This window comes from Syngnathus scovelli, chromosome 17 (genome assembly GCF_024217435.2).
Source record: "Syngnathus scovelli strain Florida chromosome 17, RoL_Ssco_1.2, whole genome shotgun sequence".
NCBI lineage: Eukaryota > Metazoa > Chordata > Actinopteri > Syngnathiformes > Syngnathidae > Syngnathus > Syngnathus scovelli.
This window is the reverse complement of record NC_090863.1, coordinates 6,259,209-6,279,384: the sequence shown is the minus strand read 5'-3', so window position 1 is coordinate 6,279,384 and position 20,176 is coordinate 6,259,209. Positions and strand designations below refer to the sequence as shown.

The 20,176-nt window shown below is 43.2% G+C and overlaps 1 protein-coding gene across 11 annotated transcripts in view; it reads right to left on the bottom strand.

Annotated features, from left to right (window-relative positions):
* Window positions 1-9,636, bottom strand: part of LOC125985293 (adhesion G protein-coupled receptor L2) — a 68,982-nt gene extending 59,346 nt beyond the window's left edge. For 10 of the 11 annotated variants that reach the window (XM_049747965.1, XM_049747969.1, XM_049747968.1 and 7 more), the window contains exon 1: window positions 8,169-8,660. The gene's annotated coding sequence lies outside the window, so the exon portion shown is untranslated. Of the gene's footprint in view, window positions 1-8,168; window positions 8,661-9,144; window positions 9,436-9,497 lie in introns of those variants that run through there. The other variant, XM_049747966.2, reaches the window with a different exon arrangement.
* Between the last annotated feature and the right edge of the window lie 10,540 nt (window positions 9,637-20,176).

Below are 20,176 nucleotides of genomic sequence, written 5' to 3'. Positions count from 1 at the left end.
ATGTGGGTGGTGCTGTTTTTGGAACTGTAACAACAAGCTATAGCGTCGATGAACCGAGATAATTACAAGTTTTCTTCAGGTCGATGATGCGCTATTGGAGAATGTTTGAGAAAATGCATTAGTTCTCTTTTTAAAATCAGATTATGACACTAAAGGCACACAGAATGGCACCTTCATCCAAAAGCAAATGACTCACACCATTACATTGAAGAGAAAAAAAAGATTTCTCCATTTTTCCCCATTAGGAGGGCACCAAGGCTACCTGCATTACACCGAACAACAAAGGAAAACTCAGAACTAATGCGTAGTTGAAAGACGTGAAAATAACTTCGGATTCTAGCGTCAGCACTATCGAATCTTGTAAAGCATCAAATCGGGCGACCTGAGAGCGAACATGCGCCGCCACAACCGTGGAACAATGCGCATCGAATCCAACGTATAATGGACCCACACCACGGGACAGTTTTTCCAAGACATGTAGAACTTGTTGACTTTGATTTCAAGGCAAGACAAATGTTCACATTTGATTGTCAGTATATGTGCACCTTCCTTAAGGCACTTGATTAAATAGTCGTTTCAAACCTAAAGCGGCCGAACGTACAAACATTTACAAGGCCTCTTTGACAAATGCCCATTCTAGCACCAACAACTGACATAACTCACACTTCTTGTTTTAATTCAGGTGCCCGACTGGAAACATTTGTCGTTCCAGAGACGACTGTGAAATCAACAAATAGAAGCGGAAGGTGGCGACCATACTGCTTCTCTGTTCTTTAGAAAAATGGCCCAGGCTAGTTGCGTTGATGTAAAGCTTTTCAGTGTTGCCAAGCTGGGGCGCAACCAAACAGTCAATGTAAGGAATGCAAGCCCCCCCCTTTATTTTCAGCCTCTTTGCCTGCTTTGCTTTATTCTCGCCTCACTCTTCCCCACTACATCATTCCTTGAGTGTTTGTGCTGTGTCCCTTAGTTACCGGATAAGCGAGCCAACAGCAGCAGCAGCAGCAGCAGCAGCTTTGGAGAGTTAAAAGCTTGCCTGCCCAGTCCCACTCATACAAGGCCATCAATAATTCACCTTCATCGGGAAGCATTATCTAACAGCCTTATGAAAGTTTAAAGCTTCTGGGTGACAACATAAGGAGCCGTGAATGCTCTGCCAGAAGACCAAGCAGGGCGGCGGCGACCCCCGGCAACAGACATGTTCGAGTGGAAACAGGCGACGGGCGCTCCGGTGAGGCCCGTTTAACCGCTAGGCCGACAGATGCGAGTCAACGACGTGAAGGAGAATGAAAAAAAAAAAAAAAGAGCACACAAAGGTGGAAGCGTTGGCTGGGCTGTATTAACGCCCGGGCTCGCTCTCATTGACAGTTAAATCCCTCTAAGCCCGGATCAATTACAGCCAGCGCTGCTGTAATTAAAACGCTCTAACAAAGGTCTTGGAAGCACCTTCCTATTGAAAACAAGCAAGGCTCCCATCACTGGAACTGTCTCCATGCAGTATTCTGGCTTAGAAAAGTCCAGAAAAGACATCAATAGCAGGGAAACCGCCCCCAATTTCACACTTTTTTTTTTTTTATTCGCTGAAATCTCTTCTCGGCTATTCCACAAAACACGCTAATTTAAAAGAAAAGCTTGTGTTCAGCCCTGATAACAAGAATACATACTTTTCAAAACATCTTTTATGACAGCTACTGAATGACAGGATGATTATGTCCCCTAATTAAAACTCCCGCCGTGAACTAATTAGCAGACAGAACTTCATCAGAACTCAAGATGCCGATCATCGGTGCCCCTTAGCCGCTACAAAGTTATCACAAATTAGCCCAGCTAGCGCGGCCAAATTCCGATTCCACATAATCATTGGTTTATTTTCGAGGGGGTTGTCGCCTTAATGCTTCATAGGTTGAAACCTAGATTTAAAAGTTGTCTTACAGCAGCCGCCAAAATTACCCTTGAAAGCTGCTCCCCTGTGGCGCAGAGGATGGACGACTGCGTCGACACGTCGCGCTAGCAAGACGGCTGAGTGAGCTGACGCGTTGTGAAAGCAAGCCGTGCCATTCCGGGCCGTAGTTTCCCATCCTACGTGACAACACCTGACAATCACGGCCCCCCCGAGAACTGTCAAGGGATTGGGAGATAACCCCTCACCTTGAAAAACCTGCTAGCACCAAGCCAAGATAAGACCCGTAACTCGAATGTCATACAAAACATGCACCTTTAAATCTGACATAACATTGAAGGTCAAATGTGGTGTGATAAACTGGCCTGTGACTTCATTTTATGGTTAAAAAATTTGGAGGATCATGTGAAATTTCACTGATTGCTCGCCGTACAGTTATTTTGCAGCTACCAACAGAGGGCGCTATTATTCAAACTGGAATTCGCTAGCCTAAACAGGCTGCTAAAGAAATTAAAACAGAAAGTTAGCAACTTTCTTTTTGGGCTCATGGACTACATTCACATGTTGACTAGCTTCAGAAGATGAAGATGGAGGTACTTTGGTTTGTTCCAAATGGCCTTCGGGTTTGAATGTGAAAAGGATTAGCTGGAAGCCTCGGCATTCCACTCCATTCCACGCTGCACTTTAGTTTTTAAAAAAAAAATAAAAAAAATAAAAAGCACTTCATGTCAAGGAACTGAAAGCTAAATTCTCATCTGTATCTTCTATGAGGATTACCTCGAAAAGACTTCTCTTGCACCAGCATAAAAACAATGCGAGTATTCGTTCTATATTTGCAAAAGTATTTAAAAATGTCAGCAATGACATATCGTGGGAGGTGACATTCAAGCACGGCAGCACCGGTGCGCTAAATATGGAAGCAAAGGAGCGATACCAGTCGAATTATTTTTTGCTATTAATTCGACTGAGTAACTTTTGCGCACGAAAGGCTCCGAGAGAAGAATACCGGCTGTCAATCAAAGTCGAAGCGAGCTGCGGACTGCACATGTGGGAAATGAAAGACACTGTACCAGCTTCCATTTTTTCCCACTTTTCTGCGCCAAATGAGAAATAATACCGTCACACTACATCAGCCGAGTGATTTACATTTTTATATGATATGGTGAATGCCGCGGGAAGGGTGCGGGGTCGGGTGGGCTAGGTGGAGGGAGGGAGCTCATTGGGAGACATTCCTCTGCAGTGGAGCATGAACTGAAATGTCAATTTCTTGGGTAATTACAAGAAATTATTTAGGAATTTGGGGGACGAGACAAAGCACAGGAAGATGGATGGTGCGTCGGTGCGCCCTTTTTTTAAATGCGCGCACGCTTCATGTGACCCACGTTGGCAACTCCCGCCTTGGGACAAAAGCAACATGTGCTAATGGCAGGAGGGAGAGAGTTGGACAAACGGAGAAGCGAGGGCGGCCCGGACAACTCTCAGGTCAGTGCTAATCTTGTGATAGATGGAGCCTAAAGACCCAGGACACATCCATCACGCACCACCGACGGCTCCCCAACTGGGAGAGATTTGCAAACAGCAAAGGGTTAAAGCGCAGCCCAAACGGACCTCTGATCATCCATCACTCAAGGCAACAAGCTCCTTTTTCTTTTTTTGTTTTTAAAGCGTATCGCCTTCTTTGACAACACCGAGGGGGGTTGTGGGGGGAGTACACGGGGGCGCTCCGATTTAAGACCTTTAAGGCTCTGTTGATCATTAAATATCCATTTTAGAAGCAGTGGGGGAAAGTTAACCGTCGTTTGGAACACGGAAGGTGGTAGGTAGTACAGGAGAGGATTTCCTCCCCCTGCCGCCGTCGATGTCCTCGCCACCACGCGCACATCCATCAAGTTAACTACCCACACACACACACGCGTAATCACTCCGCTCATTTGTCTCCTTGTATTTGGCTACGGGAGTCACATAACAGCCGTGCTGGGGATTCACAGTTCGATGGAAAGCTCGCCCGGCAGCACTTTGGTGAATAAACAAAATGGCCTCCGCCAAGGTGCGCGTGTTTACATCTGTCTTCCCATCAAGCTAGCTGCCAATCACGCCTCCTGAGATTTTTGCAAAATGCCACCAGGTAACATTTACTGTGCTTAAGTGGGATCTAAATAGTTTACGGGACTTACAATTTAATCCTGGGCCACAATACCTTCTGCCAACACTGCTGTCATTGATTTTGGAAGTGACAAATGTTGCTAGGTTGTTTTTGTCTTGCCGGTTCACGACGCTGGGTGGGGCTAGCAAAAGGCGTGAAGCGTAGCGGTAGCTCAGCAGCAACCTTTTAAAAAAGAAAACAATCAAGTAGCGATGACCTGACCATGCTTTTCTGTACTGTTAGCACTGCAACCTTCCCACACAAACAAGACAGAACGCTAGCCTACGCGAGTTAAGTCAAAAGTCGTCGTGGATAATTGCGCACTCAGGGTTCGTTTATGGCGGACAAGTGGGGTGAATAAACCGTGAGTGTAACCTCAAGAACAACCTTTATAATCATACCATGCTAGACATTTCGCAACTCAGATGCAATTCAAAACAGTTTTTGAGACTTCATCTTCAGTAGTATCTCAACCACAAACTGTTTTAAACCTTTGGCTTTTTTTTTTTTTTTTGCAATACCAGAGATGAGAAGAGGGGAAAACATTTTACAACAGTGCCACTTTGAAGGTGAAAAAGCTCCATTCAATTCACAACAACTAGTAGGGAAAACATTTTAACACATAAATTCAACCGGGGATGGCTTTGTGGGTGACTGCTCATCCTGTGATCGGAACGGAAGCGTCCCGTCTTGACCGGCAGCGATGATTCATGGCGGGCCATCCTTCTCTTTGCCTTCTTCTCCATTTGTTGTCCGACGTTTCAGTGCGAGAGCATCAAAGGGAATGAGACAAGACAGCTGTCAAAGCCCACGCCCGGTGAGTGAAGATGGCAGGTGAGCATCTGTCACTTCCCCCTCTCCCCTACCCTCCCCTACCTACTTCTCAAACTGCTTCGAACAAAAAGACTGCAGGCCTGAGCTCTCGCGACTACAGCAACACACGCTTAGCCGCATTAAACCTAAGGACATGTTCTAGTTCTTTAAGTCGCCGTTTGATGTTAAGAGATTTTTGGCCCTCGGGTAATCTGCAGAGTTGCACATCTGGAGTCCAAAGACACAAACTAAAATGCGTGTTCTGCATTATGGGTTGACTTTCAAATTGGTCGAGACTTAAGTGTCACTTTTTGGTTGTATGACGAAAATCAGTGGTTTACTTCTGTGGTGTCACTAACCAAAAGAAAAAAAACAAAAAGATCAAAACCAATTCCAAGTCCTCCATTGTGAGCCTCGTGTAAAAGTAAAAAAAAAAATCCCCATTGTGAAACTAATAAGAGTTATCACTTTCCTCTTCAGCCAACTACGAGAAAAAAAAAAAGAATGATGAGCATGGGAAAACAAAAACAGTCTTGTCAGAGTCTTTTTCTTCACAATAGCTGCACGCAAAGTGTAAGCAATATTATTTCTGCTGCACACAATCGCTTGCTCAGTGTCACATCTAGTTCCAAAGCTTTACAGCGTGAGGAGAAAATTCCCTCCAGCTATTTTAGATGTCTGTGGCCAAACGAGCAGCCAAAGTGAGTAAACACATTTCCATCAGCTTACAGTCCGTACGCATACACTGGATGCTTTATTCTGTCCCTTTAAGATCAGATCTTTGTCAATGTGTGCTACAGGGCTGGAGGGGATTGGGGGGGGGGGGGGGGGGGGGTGGAGGTGATCCAAGGTGGCCAATGTTCCCACTAAAAGACTATAAAAGGCGTTTGATGATTTAGATTACGGCCGGCAAATTCTCTCGCTGAATCATAATCACAAACAAACTGTTCAAAAAAAAAAAAAAAAACGCCGGCTGTATCGTCAACCAGCAGCAGGATGAGGCTGCTTGAGAGGAAGAGGAGGGAGAAAGGAATGAGGAGAGCGGGCGGTGCTGCTGGCTCATGTTCTCCCTATTGAAATGCAAGCACTTTGATATGGAAATGGAAAGTTAGAAAAAGCCGTTAGAATTCACACTCGTCCGCATTGGAACCATTTGCGCCAGCCAGGCGACATGAGATGGCACTTCCTTCCCGGGACGACGCCGACAAATGGACTCGAGCAGCATGCCTGGCTCGGGTGAGAGATGGAGTGGAGGTAGAGAGTGTATGTGTGTGTGTGTGTGTGTGTGGGGGGGGGGGGGGGGGGGGGGGGGGGGCAGAACATTTGTCCTCCTCCCGCTCGCTCTCTTTCAATGCCTACAGTGCAAGCTGAAAAGCAGGGATTTTTTTTCACACAATCGTCAAAGAACAGAGGACCTGCCTCCTCCCTCCCTTTCTTCCACCAGGCCAAGAGGACTTTAGGTTCACACCAAAACGTCAAAGTTCAAAAATAAACCCGAATTTGTCATCTCTCGACATGCAGATGACGTCACACAAAAGCATGAGCTGGCTTGGCATCGGCCAGAAAAGTACAAGCGCTCCTCTTTTACATACCCTGACAGCTGCTGGATACATTTCACGCTTGGAAAGTATTGGGACACACCTCTTAATCAATGGATTGATCCATGGCGGCCTCGTATATAAGACACCATTTAGTCCTCCCAAATCTTAAATCGATTACTTAAAATGAGTAGGTCGATATCATTGAACCACCGGGTGGGTGAGGGAACCTTGGGCCATTAATGGTCCACTGGCGCATTTAAAACGGCTAACCATGGAATTCTAACAAACAAAACCTCAGAGGGACTAACATAGAAAAAAAAACACAAATCCTCTTTAAAGAGAAGAATCAATAATTGTTCCACCATTTTGCATTTCACCTCACATTCACATTTCTTCCCAAATTTGCACTCAGACGACTTGAACAAAACTGAAATCTACACATATGAAACAATGCATTAATAATTGAGCCAAGGACGATACATCCTTACGCAGTGACTGTATAAACACATATATAGTAATAAAAAAAAAAACAGCAACACAGCTTCAAAGAAACTGACTTCCCTCCTGCACATATGAAGCTACTTAGATCAAATAAATCAATTTCTTCATAAATAATCATGAACATTATATTTTTTTCATTATTATTATTGCATTTCTAATCAGGCACATGATGTCCATTTCCACTCAAGGTAGCAAACAACAAAATCAACTATGCAATTATTATAGGCATTAATATGAACTATGTGAACATTAGTTGCAGTGAAAATAATTTTTTATAGAAAATGGCATGACGTTTTGTGCCACTTCTTTTTTTTATCTTTTATGATTACTGCCAACATAATTTTCCCAGCTTCACTTAGATTGCTTTTTTTTTTCATTATTACATTTATTTACTGGTTCTATTTTTCCTGTTCTAGTAGGACTTATGAAGTCCAAGATACCAATTCTGGTTCCAAAAACAACTAGGCAGTCAGGGCTCCATCAATTACTAACTATGAGCACATTCGTCTTATTAATGGTCCACCACCGAGACATTTTGGACAATCGCATGCTTCCCTTTGGAGCCCCACAGCAAATAAAGGCATGATTGGATGAGTTTGCCGTGGAAGACCACCAAGGATATCACCTTGTAAGACTAGTTTGACTAGTGACCTCATGGGTCTGTATAAAAACGCTCACTCCAACATCTTCTCGGAACACGTTCTTCTAAATTAATGTCCAATTACTTGACGAGGTTTGCCTTATATAACGCCGCAATGCGAGCTCAAAATTGAACGCCGTTCATCAGAATTGTTTTAACCTTGATGTGTCAGCAGTGCCTTGCTCTCAGGAGTCTGCCTCCAAAAAATGCAAGAGGGGGGCTGGCAGTTATTGCTCCCTAGCCTGTAAAAACTCTGCATCTGTCTGCGTGCGCAAGCGTGCGTCTGTCTGTGTAGTGCGTCTGTGTGCGCGCCATCATCTCGCATGACTGGCATGGAGCTCTGTGAATTATACATGCTCTGAGCAGTGATCTTATTTTATAGCTGCAAATGGAGGTAAATGGAGACAGCAAGTGACATCCAGCTACTAAAGATGCTCTTCAAAGATGTTACCAAAATACGATATTGCACTTGGCCAGACACAAACGCGTGTATTCAGTTCTTCCAAATGTCAGAACAAACGCGATAAACTCTACATTGCTATTTTCTTGAGATTATAGAACATTTTCTAAAGTCAGCCACTTCTCCTGCATTGTAATTAAACGTTCTGGGTCTATTGAGGAGATGCTACTTACTGTGGCAGAAGGATGAAGGAGTGGAAATTTCAGATCGACACCCTGCTCCCTTTCAACTCGGCTGGCCTGGTTCAAAGGAGGAGGCCCCCACAAACTGAGCTTCGGGTCACACAAAAACGGACTCAGCTCGGCTGCATGTTCGGGTGGCCTCACAGCGGACAGGCGGCGGTGGCGGGTAGACGCTCCCGCACACGTCGATACATCCAAGTCGGGACGAATAGCTCCATATGCGAGGAGAGGATCGGGGGTGTTCAAAAGTAAAGCCCCGCGAGCACCGTTTAAAAAGAGAACGGTTGGAGTGGGGAGGTGAATTGAAAGAAAAAAAAGTCCCGTGCAGATCGTGACAAAGTGGGTCTGGAGAGTATTTAAAGCCCGACGGCGGCACACTCAAGCAGGGTCATGTTGAGATGGGATCCTCGCTGAGCTCCGGGATTTAGTTGCACGCCACCACGCGCATGTCGCATCCACACAACTCGAACGCTGTCAAGACGACAACTGAGCAGCGAGCAGACGAGCAAGGAGCATTGGACCGACGCTTTGCAGCAGCTGGCTGGACACAGACGCGAGGAAATCCCGGAGTGGAATTCACTCAAATCCATTTTGAATTCGGAATGGATTCAAACTGTCATTAACCCTTGTGGTAGCCTACATAGGTAATTAATTCTCTAGCGAAATGATTCGTTGGCAAAACAGGAACTAATTATCTTGACAGAAAAGTAGTTCGTTAGGTTGTGTAAAATGACAGCACTAACATGGAGTGGAGTGTTGTCAGAAACGGAATGGATTCAGGTAAATTCAGGTTGTTCCAGAGGTGTCAATTCCAAGTCCAGAAAGTAAAAACTGCCACAGTTTAGCTTTAGCCACAGGTGCTTTAACTCAGTGGTCCCCAACCTTTTTAGCGCCATGGACCGGTTACGTGTCAGAACCGGCCTTTATAACAAATATAACAAACAAATATAAAAAAAATAAAACTCACCTTTACGTTGAATTAGTGAAAGCTTGTTTCTCACAAATCTTCACCAATGGTAAAAGGTTTCTTCGTCTTAGCAATACGGTTAGCCACTAAGAACGATGGTCGCACGTTTGTTGATGTGGTTGTGGTTCTGTCATTCTTGTTCGTTTTTTTTCTTTCAAAAAATTCCAAAGGTTTGTCTTTTAATGCAGGATGCTTGGTCTCCATGTTCCGAAGCAGTTTTGAAGCTTTCATTGCCTCGTTAGCTAGCCTGTGGCCGCCACATATGCCGAGTGGGCTGAGGGTGTCAGTCACCTGTATCGATAAATTCATATTTTAAGTAGGACTCCAGAAATTTGCTTTTAAACTCAGTTTACCTTGACTTAGAAGTCGTAGCCTCTTCTTCTTGGGCTTTTTTCCCTTTCTGAAGAAGCTTTCCAAACGTCTGTTTCTTGCTCATTTTTGCTACTTTCGCGGGCTCAACTGGGGTGACGTCACATGACAGGAACGAGCGTCAAGAGACATAGATGCACCGGCGGATGTGATTAGGAGAGAATCGCAGAATTTTACTATTTTTCAAAATAAATTCTTACTCATTTTTGCTAGCTTTACGAGCTCGACTGGGGGAAACATGTCACGTGACCGGGTCGAGCGTCTTGACCTGAATTACTTTTATATATATATTTATTTATTTATTTTCTTCTGGGCATGGATTTAACAGCTCTGGACTATAATTATTAGCTCATGTGCTAAATTTGATTGTTAACTTGCTAGATGAGTTGATAGCATGACAAACAGGAAGTTGTTATCAAGCTAGATAGGAAATTATTTTGTTATTTGCAAATTTCAAGCACTAAAACTGGAGACTGTCAATAAAAATGCTTCTGATGTGTTCTTGTTGTATTATTTTATATGTTCTGTAAAGTGCTTTGTTACAGCCACGGCTGTAAAAGCGTTATATAAGGGTAATCAGAGGGTTTTCAAGCTATAACTATATCCGTTTCTAAATTATTTAGTTAGCATGATAGTCGTTCATAACATTGGGGGGATGTTTGGTTTTGAGTTTCCATCGGATAGTAATATTAAATAAATATATTCTATTAATACCCCAGATATGTATTGTTTACTAACCACACCACACATCCTCTGGTGGTTCCAAAGAAGATATGCTGATTGTTTTTATTTTTAACTTTGTTTTATGTCCCTGATGAGATTTACAACTGAAACCCCAACTGACTGTTGGGACCGTGATTATGCTCTGTTGCTGGAATTACCACTCCAAAGTTGAGAGCGCATTACTGTAAGCTGTAACACATGAGCATTAAAATTCCATTTGCGGGCAAATATGATCTAATCTTAATGGCTAACCGGACAACAAAATGTTTGCTTATAAAAGAACCAAAGCTATGAATACGCCAGCTGCTAGGTGCAAAATAATATGAAAATGGGGATGAGAAATATTTTATTGGGTCGCCACACAAATGCTGTGCATCCCCATCGTCACGGCAACACGAGTTGTCTAGTACGCCTTGTCATTAGGCCTCCAAACACCATGCGAAGTTGTCTTAGCAGTCAGACGGTACAAAGGGAAACGGAAGGCCCTTTTTGTGGCGACGCTCTCCTCAGGTTTGTAACGTCGCGTCCTCATTTGAAATCTCACGAATGGCTTCTCCACTATTTTTAGCTCCTCGGCATTGACAATAAGAGCTCCCTCTCTGGTGCGAAATCAGACATTTAATTCAGGATGTATTTGCTTAAGTGGAGTCAGTCCAAGTACAAATACTCAACCGCAAAATGAGAATCTATTAACGTCTGAAATGTCACTTGGCTCCCTCTCATGAGCCAAAATACATAGCCGGGGTGAGTGGTCTCTGTTACCCGTGGCTTTGGTATCAAAACAGACGTCGAGCCACACACATGAGATTTGGGTCATGCTCACCAGGTGGAAAGTGAAAAGATGAGTGAGGCAGACTAAATTTACAAGCTCACATCATCATACCGAGAGAAATCATGTTTATGTATGGCCTGAAAACAAAAGTGTGAACTCTCCCTGGATGGCTGGCTGTCTTATTCATTGTGGTCACCACACTGTATATGTAAATACACGCACAGAGAAAAATGAGATTTTTTTTTTTTTTATAAAATGCTTAGCTTGGCTGTTTCAAGGCACCATGTCATTCTCGCCTGTGTTGAAAACCCCCTAAAAATAACAGCTCAGAATTTAAGGAGTTTTTCCTGCCGACTCATTTGTGGGTTGGAAAGACTTGTCATCGCAGGAACGGAGCCCCATCAAGTTAATAACAAGTTTTAAAGGAGCTCATCATTACAACACCAAATTGGAGTTTCCTTGGAAAGTGTATGCAAATGTTGAGAGAGGCTGCTGCTGATTTAAATGCCAAAGAAAGAAATGTGAGGAACACTTTATGTTGTGTCCAAAAACAAAATGTACCAATAGCGCTCCTAGTGGTTGTTAATGGCAAAGCGGAAAAACATCACACCAATCAAATTAGTAGAGACTTTTTAAGGTCACGTTTAGGAACAAATTGCAAAATGCAAAACTGCTCATTTATTGTGTAGACAGGAAAATGAAATGTCAAAATAAATGCACTTCCTGTACCATGTCTAATATTTTCTGTCTGAGAACTTGGCAATATAATTCCTGATCCTTGGGTCATTTCGATAAAAAATATACCACGCCTGTTATGAGAACACCCGTGAAATATTCTGAATTATGAGAAAAGAATGCACAATACATCTCATTTGAATATCTCACGTCTGGTGTTGTTGGCAGTTGATAGTGTTGTGAAATTTCCTTGATTGAGCTTGGGGGGAAATCAGAGTGAATTAATTGCTTGATTGCTACACATACTGTATAAAAAGTGTAGAAATAAATGTACTTTTTAAATACTATGACATGGGAAAGGAGAAGTGCTTTCTGAATTCTCTGAACACCATTCCAGTGTGGTAGCGGAGGTCCTCTTGAAGCTTATCTAAAGCACTTCCTACAGCTGATATCGTACATTAGACCTCAAAATGGTCGAGAGTGAATCAGCAGCGGATCTGATGCCTGCAGTCAAGTAATACGTAAGGTAAGCTTGCTTTTTGATATTTTCATTTCATCTTTCCAACATCTGTAGCTTCCACATTTGCCTCCTGGTTTTGCTCACCCAATATATTTTAATTACTATAGCTGGCAAGGGGGAGGGGGGGGGGGAGGAGTAGAGGGGAGTAAATACCAGGGGAACATCCACATAAGATTACCTATGACGGCTCATTATCGCAAAGTTATTACGTTTCTGTGCAATAATTAAAAGCAGGTAAAAATAAAGATCGCACTTTGTCGCTGCGCTGCGCTCGGAATGTGTTTAACGGTCACATGTGACTTGAGCATACGGATCCTTTTACACTGGTTTATCAATTTATTTAAAAAGCCTAATAAAGCTTAGTAACATCACGTAAAATCATCAGCAGACAAAGAACAAACGAGCAGCTCGCGTGTAAGTACAACGTGAACGTCATTACATAAGTACATTTTTTTTGGGCTCCTTTGTGATCTTTTGGGTTTGAGGCCCGCGGGGAGATGGAGGAGTCAAGTCACTCGTGACGCCTTTAAAACTGTTGTCATCTTGTGTGGACAAGGGCTGCGGAATAAACGCGGGGTGTGGTGAAGAAGAAGAAGAGAGTGTAGAGCTGGGAATGCTGCGGCGAATACATCCCGAGTCATTACTAAGAGGTTTTGCTCATTATGATCAAACGCTTGAAACTCAAAGGCCATCTCATCCTATAAGAGAGGAGTCGTTTATTGAAGAGAGGAGGGTGGGGGGGGAAAGGGAATCAAAGGATGATTCGATAAACGCTCTTGTTCCATGCAGACTTCTCTGCAGAGGAATTCTCCATGCGTAGCTTGGCTTTTTGTTTAGAGTAGCTCGCCGCAGCAATGAGGCAGATGAAAAGGGTCAACCTGATCACGATCTTGACATCCATGGTGGAATGGAAAAGACATATTTTATGATAAGATTATTTTCATCCAAATTAATGTTACATCAACAGTTCAGAGGATTTAGTTGAAATCATAGCCCTTGTCAGTTTTTTGTTTATGCACCTCTGCCCTTGTACATAATTCATTTTCCTCTAGCTTTTTTATTTTGGTGTTTTGCTTCTCAGTTGTTATTGAGAGTGTAAGGGAGGTCATTTGTCTTCATGAACTTCCAAACAAGAAGAGTGCATCGGCATGTAAACAAGTTCAAGCTTGGTGGAAAAATTAAAAAAATGCATGAGGAATAGTGGAAGAAAAAAAACACAAGAAGCTAGCTTAACTGTTAGCTTGTCTGGCAGCTATAAACTCATCGTCTCATTTTCATTGTAATGAATGAACTGAATGACGTGTTGTAAAAGCACTCAACACAAATTGTTGCTCCTCTATTTTTGCCCAAAATGGCCGTAATTCCTTTTGACAGTCCATTGCCCGCCTGAACAGATAACATCTGCGATTGGTATAAAATATTTTATGAGGAAGGTTAAAAAAAAAAAAGAATCACGCTTAACACAGCCCACACCGGTGAAAAATCAAAGATAATCTCTTCAGGACATAGAATATAATTAAAATGTCTAGATAATGGGTATGCACTGTTCACGCAAAATCATCACCAAATTGCGTGGTAGCATGCTAATCGCTAAACCGGACCAAATTGACCGACACTTCAGGCACATTACCGGCCAACAAAATCCTCCTGGCTGACGATAGCACAAAACATTAACTGCAATATCGGAAATGTGTGTCGGGCCGCTTGTTTACCAACTTGTTTCGTCCACGGTTGCTGAAACAACAAGTGTGCCCAGAGGAGCAAACATAGCTTGTTTGGGAAGATTCTGGTGGAAAGTGGACGCTGTACTGGCCTCAATTGCCCCGCAGATGACAGATTAAAGATCTCCTGGTACCCATCAAATCCAATTGCCCTCCATCCAAGCCACCATGCGGTAGCTGAAGGATGTTTATAATCTGCCTTTTGCAGCATGCTCTTCTTTGCTTTGAGGTCAACACGTACTGAGTGGAATTTAGTTGGGAAACATTCGGAACTTTGTGTTAAATGTAGAGTGGAACCTCAACATTCACATTTGGAAGCCAATCAAAAGATTTTTTGGGGTGGAAACATGTCTCACACAAAAAGCCACACGTGAGACTTTGGCACTAAAGGATTAAATATCATTTTAAATTTAAATTAAGAATGAAAATGGTTGGGAAACACAAACGGCTAGCTTGCACGATTTGAAGTCACCTACAGTACAAATGTGTATTTCTAAAGTTTTTTTGGAGGTTGTTTGGAGGAGGTTTGAGGGTTCAGCCGTAGTATGTTCTCGCTTCCGGAGCGGGACTTTATATAAGACTCAAATTTTTTTTCTTTTTGCTTCCTTCTAAGCCCCTTCCCCATGAGACTTGAGTTGACAGCTAGAAGTTAGATCCAGAATATAGAGGGTGAATTCAGCTCACTACAGCACATCAAGTCTGACAAGAAACAAGGATCCAGACTCGGTAGGTCTTTTTTTGGCTCATATAGCAACGCTATGAAGCTCCCCCCACCCCCCCCTTTGCTTAAATTTGGGGAAAACAGGACACAGGATCACTGTCGCTTTTGTTAGAAGAATAACAACCCTGAAATAAACATATCCAGAGCGAGGACGGATTGCGATTCAGTCTGGAGCATTTTAAAACGCTTACTAAAGCACTTTGTTTTAATTCAGTACCCCAGTGGCGCATGTTTATCTTTATCCAAGCGTTGTGTCAGTGCTTCCGACGCAACAAGTCGACTCTATTCCACAAATGGAAACAAATGCTCATTGTTCTTTTGTTGAAAGGAAGTAGGCACGTTACAGGAAGTATAAAAGACAACAACAACAAAAAATTTTGAGCTATTATACCACTTTTTTGGGGGGTTTGGAACTCAAGACATTTTTTTTAAATTATATTATGTGTGTGTATATATATATATATATATATATATATATATATATATATATATATATATATATATATATATATATATATATATATATATATTTTTTTTTTTTTTTTCCGGTTTAACTTTAAGGAAAAACGAAAACAGGGTCATCTTTGCATGCCCATGAAAGGAAAGCTGTCATTCAAGCAAACGGCCTGGGACCGCCACTATTTTTAGCGCCCCGGAGCACAAACCTAACCTAACACCAAACACAGAGGCGATAAATAATAAATCTAGCAAAGAGGATGATATTATCCTCTCTCAAGGTTGCTTGGTTTGAAGATGTTTTTTTTGAAGCAGCTCATGAGAAAACCTGTTAAAATAAGAAATGAAGAGAAAAAAAAAAAAAAAAAAAAAAAAAAAGCAAGCTGAAATAGATGTGAGTGCCTTTCAGAAGTAGCCCGAGACTGAAGTGTATATTTTCCCGGAGAGAGAGATAAAAGAAGTCCAACCGAGTGCGAGTTGCGCTGCGAGCTGGTTTTTCGAGCGTGTGCTGTCAGCAGCCGGTAATCAAAGCCATTACCCACGCCGGCGTTCTCCTACAAAATATCACCGTAGCCCTTCGACGCTGATAGCCAAAATGGCCGACGCAATACCTTATCCATTCCCTTCCAATTGAGCGCTCCCAATTTTGAAATCAATAATGCCGACGCTCACTTGTACCTGTCCGAGGGATTATCCCGAACACTGGGTCGAATCTTTTCAAACGACGGCGCTAATGGCGGATCTTTAGCGGTACGGTTTGCGGGCCTAGCTCGTAATAGATGCCATTGTGAATTCGACTACAATGTGAGCCTTTCTTCTGCGCGCAAGCTGTGGCAGATGTGAAAAGAACTGAGAATGATTTAAACCTTTTTGCAAGACAGACTAGCAAAGGTGGCCATTTTTTTTTCCCCTCAAAATCTCCACGGTGGCCACATCAATCCCTGTCAAACGTGCGACTCCACTCAAAAGCCTATTTCATGAGATGAGTACAGTGGGCAGAAGAGGGGAAAAAAAAAATCTCTTTGTCCCGGGATATTTTATGATTTATGCCCCGGTGGCGGGATTGTTTCACTTGAGAGGAGAGCGACTAGCGTCTTGCACACGTGCACGCCATGAGCGCACATGAGAGATGACGGAAGGCGCTGAGACCATGATAGCGGGCTCATATTAAAAGCATTTATCCCTCTCCGGGCGCCAGGCTGTCTGACACGAGCTCAAATTGATTCTTAATTGGGTTTGCATGGACCCCCGGATCTAGCGTTGATGAACGCGGCCGAGGCCCAGCGCGGACATTGGCGGTGGCTCGGGACCACACGAGCAGGAAACGTGATAAGGCAAGAACACGATTGCTTCTTATAGAGTCCGCTTCAATACGGAATGATGGAATCCGCACATGTGTGGAGCGGATTTAAAAGAAACATCCGTCTTTTCGACGGAGCGGAACAAAACAGCCGATTCAAGAAAGGGACGGCATTCGTCATCGCAAGTCGCAAGCGGTTGGCATGAACCAGCTGTGGAGCTTTTCCACAGACTCATTCTTCCTCGAGTGAGTGGGGCGGGGGGGGGTTGCAATAAATCAGTCCGAGTTGCGGCGGAATGCAAGCCAGTCCTCTGGAACAGCTTGGTCTCGGTAGAGGTGATTTTCTCTTTTCTAGCTTGACATTCTTCATTATCTATTTTGGCTTGCCTTGCGTGCACGCGCTGCTGGAAAGACGCGTTGAAAACAGACAAGGAGGGGGGGGGGGGCTCAAATACTCCCCGGTGCCCCTCGGCTGCCGCCCCCTTTTTTCTCCTGCAAAGCTCAGCATGCCACCATTTGAAGAGGAAAGCGGGGAGGCCTCCCCTATCTTTGCTTGTCGTAGCATTTTCGTCTTCCGCTCACATTGACGATAACAATTAACTGTTATTATTGTCAACGATAGAAAGAGCATAGTCTAGACTCACTTTATATTTAGAGTAGCCTAAAATAAAAACTGACCTGGTAATATATCGAAATCAAGTCAAATGGGATCTACAGTACCGAACCGCTTTCAATATAACGTCGTTGCATGAATACATGGCTGACAGTGTCAATGAAAGCTTAACGTCAGGATTTTTGTCAATTTTTTTTTCTTTATCTTTGATATGCGTTTGACACAGTTTCACATCCTATCTGAGGCTGGCGGTGATATCAGCTCATTCTTTCATATCTCCTCATTATATTCCATTTGACTTGGTTCTTTGTAAAAAAAAAAAATTGCAGCGATGGGAAAAACATCTTGTGTGATTTCTCTGATGATGCAATTTTATGGGGTCTCCACTAAACAGAACAGCGCTATGGCTAAAAGGCAGTGAGAAAGGTTTAGAAATGAAGCCAGAGGAACAGGTCCTGCACGAGATTTAACTTCAAGTGTCAACAATGACCCCCCCCCCCCAACCCTTCTTGTGTGATGGTCGTAAACCGCCGTAGGCACCCCTGACTTTTTCGTTTTAGTCGCCTGCTGGGGTGGTCCCTCACCAGTCGCATCCTGGGGTGGGCCACCTTCAAGCTAGCAGCAGCAGGAGCGGCAAAAGGGCCAGCGTACTGCTTCTATTCTGGTCAGCAAAAAAAAAAAAAAAAAAAAAAAAAAAGTACAAGAGCAACCTGTTGTGAGTGAAGGTATGCTCTAAACACATGGTGGTCTCTTCCTTCCTCTTCAAAGCACTAAAGCCCCTTTTAAAGCACGAGCGAGGAATTTACAAGGCAGCAAAGTGCTTCGAGGAGCGAGGCTCCCTCACTCCAACCAGGTGCTTGCTATGTCGCGTACTCAAAAGTACGTTTGGAAAGAAACACGCTCAAAATGCCGTACGTGTCGCCACGGAGTTCATCATTTAATGGGCTACAGATTGTTTTTCCACTTCACAGCGCATTCCGATGTTATGCGATAACCAAAACTCTGTGGCGGGACGTGACCGCCGAGTACATGAAAGATGGGGGGGGTCCATTTGTTCCTACGAGCCCCTCGTCAGATCGTGCGACATTCCAGGATGCTTTGCGTGAAGTCAAAGCGGGCCCACTTATTCGTTTCACCGCATTCCGCCTTTGACCAAATTCCTCGGCTTGCTTTTTACTGGGTGGTGTTCCACTCTGTACAATTTTTTTTTTTTTTTTTTTTTTGAGCTGGAGAGTCTGCTGCCAGATTTGTGGCCTGTTGCGGTACAACACAACAGCACCACAGGGAACTTCACAAAAAAGACTCTCGAATTTTCGCTAGTTCAAACATAAAAAGCAGAGGGAGTGCCATTATTTTTCATCGTCGTGTTTGATTGGATAGGGATTGGGGTGCTGGTGGGGGGGAGGGGCACTAAATGACACTTCGGTGACCTCACTGACAGGTGCTGAGGTGAAGGCCAGTTTGAGATTTTTCTGGTTCCTTTCCATTTTTTTTTTTTTTTTGTTTAAACAAGCTCAGCCTGGGATTGTTCACCACACACATGGCAGCGTTTTGCAGGCCTCGCTTACTCGCGCTGGCAAATGGCATGACACCACTGTACTGCATAATAACACGCTACAAGGACATTTTGGGAAATGTGCACAATTGTGTCGTGGATGTCGGTCAAAGGAACAAGCCGACTGAATTAAGCCCAAACATTTGAGGGTGATGCAAAAAGGTAAACTTCATGTTTTTGGATGCCATTTTTTTAAATTGAATTCCAGTACTGCAAATTCCACCATTTTTTTTTTGTGACTATACATGACTCCATGTTTGAGCCACAAACATATCCATTTAAAGCTCTTAGTGGCTGAAATCTCTCCCACGGGGTAGTCGCGGGGCTTTCCCATGCCGCCACAACGAGGCGCTCTAAAGTGGCCATGCAGTCGCGAAGCCTCTGTTCACACACTGGCTGTCACGTCAGCTGGCTGTGTTAAATATTTTTTTAAAAATACGAAAAAAAGTTTAGACAATGCAATTGGAAGTGTGAACTGAAGAAAATGAGCACTGTGTTGTTTTGTTTTCTAACAATCAGGAAAAGCCTCAACAAAAAAGGTCAATCCTGCATAAAGAGTCTTATCCTGAAACACGTTCCTTCGATAAACACGGTATATTTTCCCCGTAATTTCAAAGCAGCGAGGGCGTATTATTTTCAAATTTATTCAAATTACATTCTTTAATAATCTCTAAAGGGAGTTTTTTTTTTTTTTACGTAACCCAAAAATTAAATCAGGTTCTGTTTCTATTAATTACAGCACCTTGGTTTTTAAAGTTGAACTTTTTTCCCCCTCCCCCAAAACTCATTTGCATTTTAAACGACACAGTATCTTTGCACTCTATCGTAAAATATAATAAAATTAAGTCAGACTTTGTTGTGAGCTGTAGTTGCTTTTGGATCCTTCGTGTCTTATTTAATTAATTTAGAGACATAAAGGGATATTTCAGCAAGTCTTAGCTTCAAAATATTAGCATTGCAAGACTTAGTCAGATAAACAAACAGCCGATTCCCCCCCACCAGTTAAAAGCAGCCTTGTGTAAACGGTGCTTCACGCAAGACTGACTTCCAAATGGTGGCTTATTGTTGTTCCTTAAAAGTAGCATTGTGTGTACACAGCATGCATTGATTATCTCCCGTGTGGACGGGAGACAACAAACCTCCTTGATGACCCACGCCATCCATCCCAAGCCACATCAGTAGCCCAACAAGCACCACCACCCTCCCCAGATTGCGGCTTCCACTGTTGCTCATTGGAAATATGCAAATGAGATGCTGTCACTGATTCTCTTTGAACTTTTATTTAGTCACGGCTTGAGAGGAATCGAAGAGGTGGAAACTGAAGAGAGAGAGAGAGCAGCAGCAATGCAAAAAGACCACAATCTCTTTTCCCACATCCATCTGCTGGACCTCATTTCATTTAAATAATAAATGACAAGGGTTTTTTTTTTTTCTTCAAAAAGAAAAAAATACTTGGCCTTCTTACACATCAAAACAGCTCAAGGAAAAGACTTTAATTAAATGTTAAAGAGATCCACTTCAAGCAAATGTTTTCAAGCTGTGGTCTGAAGTATATGGAAAATATATAGCTGGCGTTCCCAAATATTGTCTCCAGCAATCCAATGTCA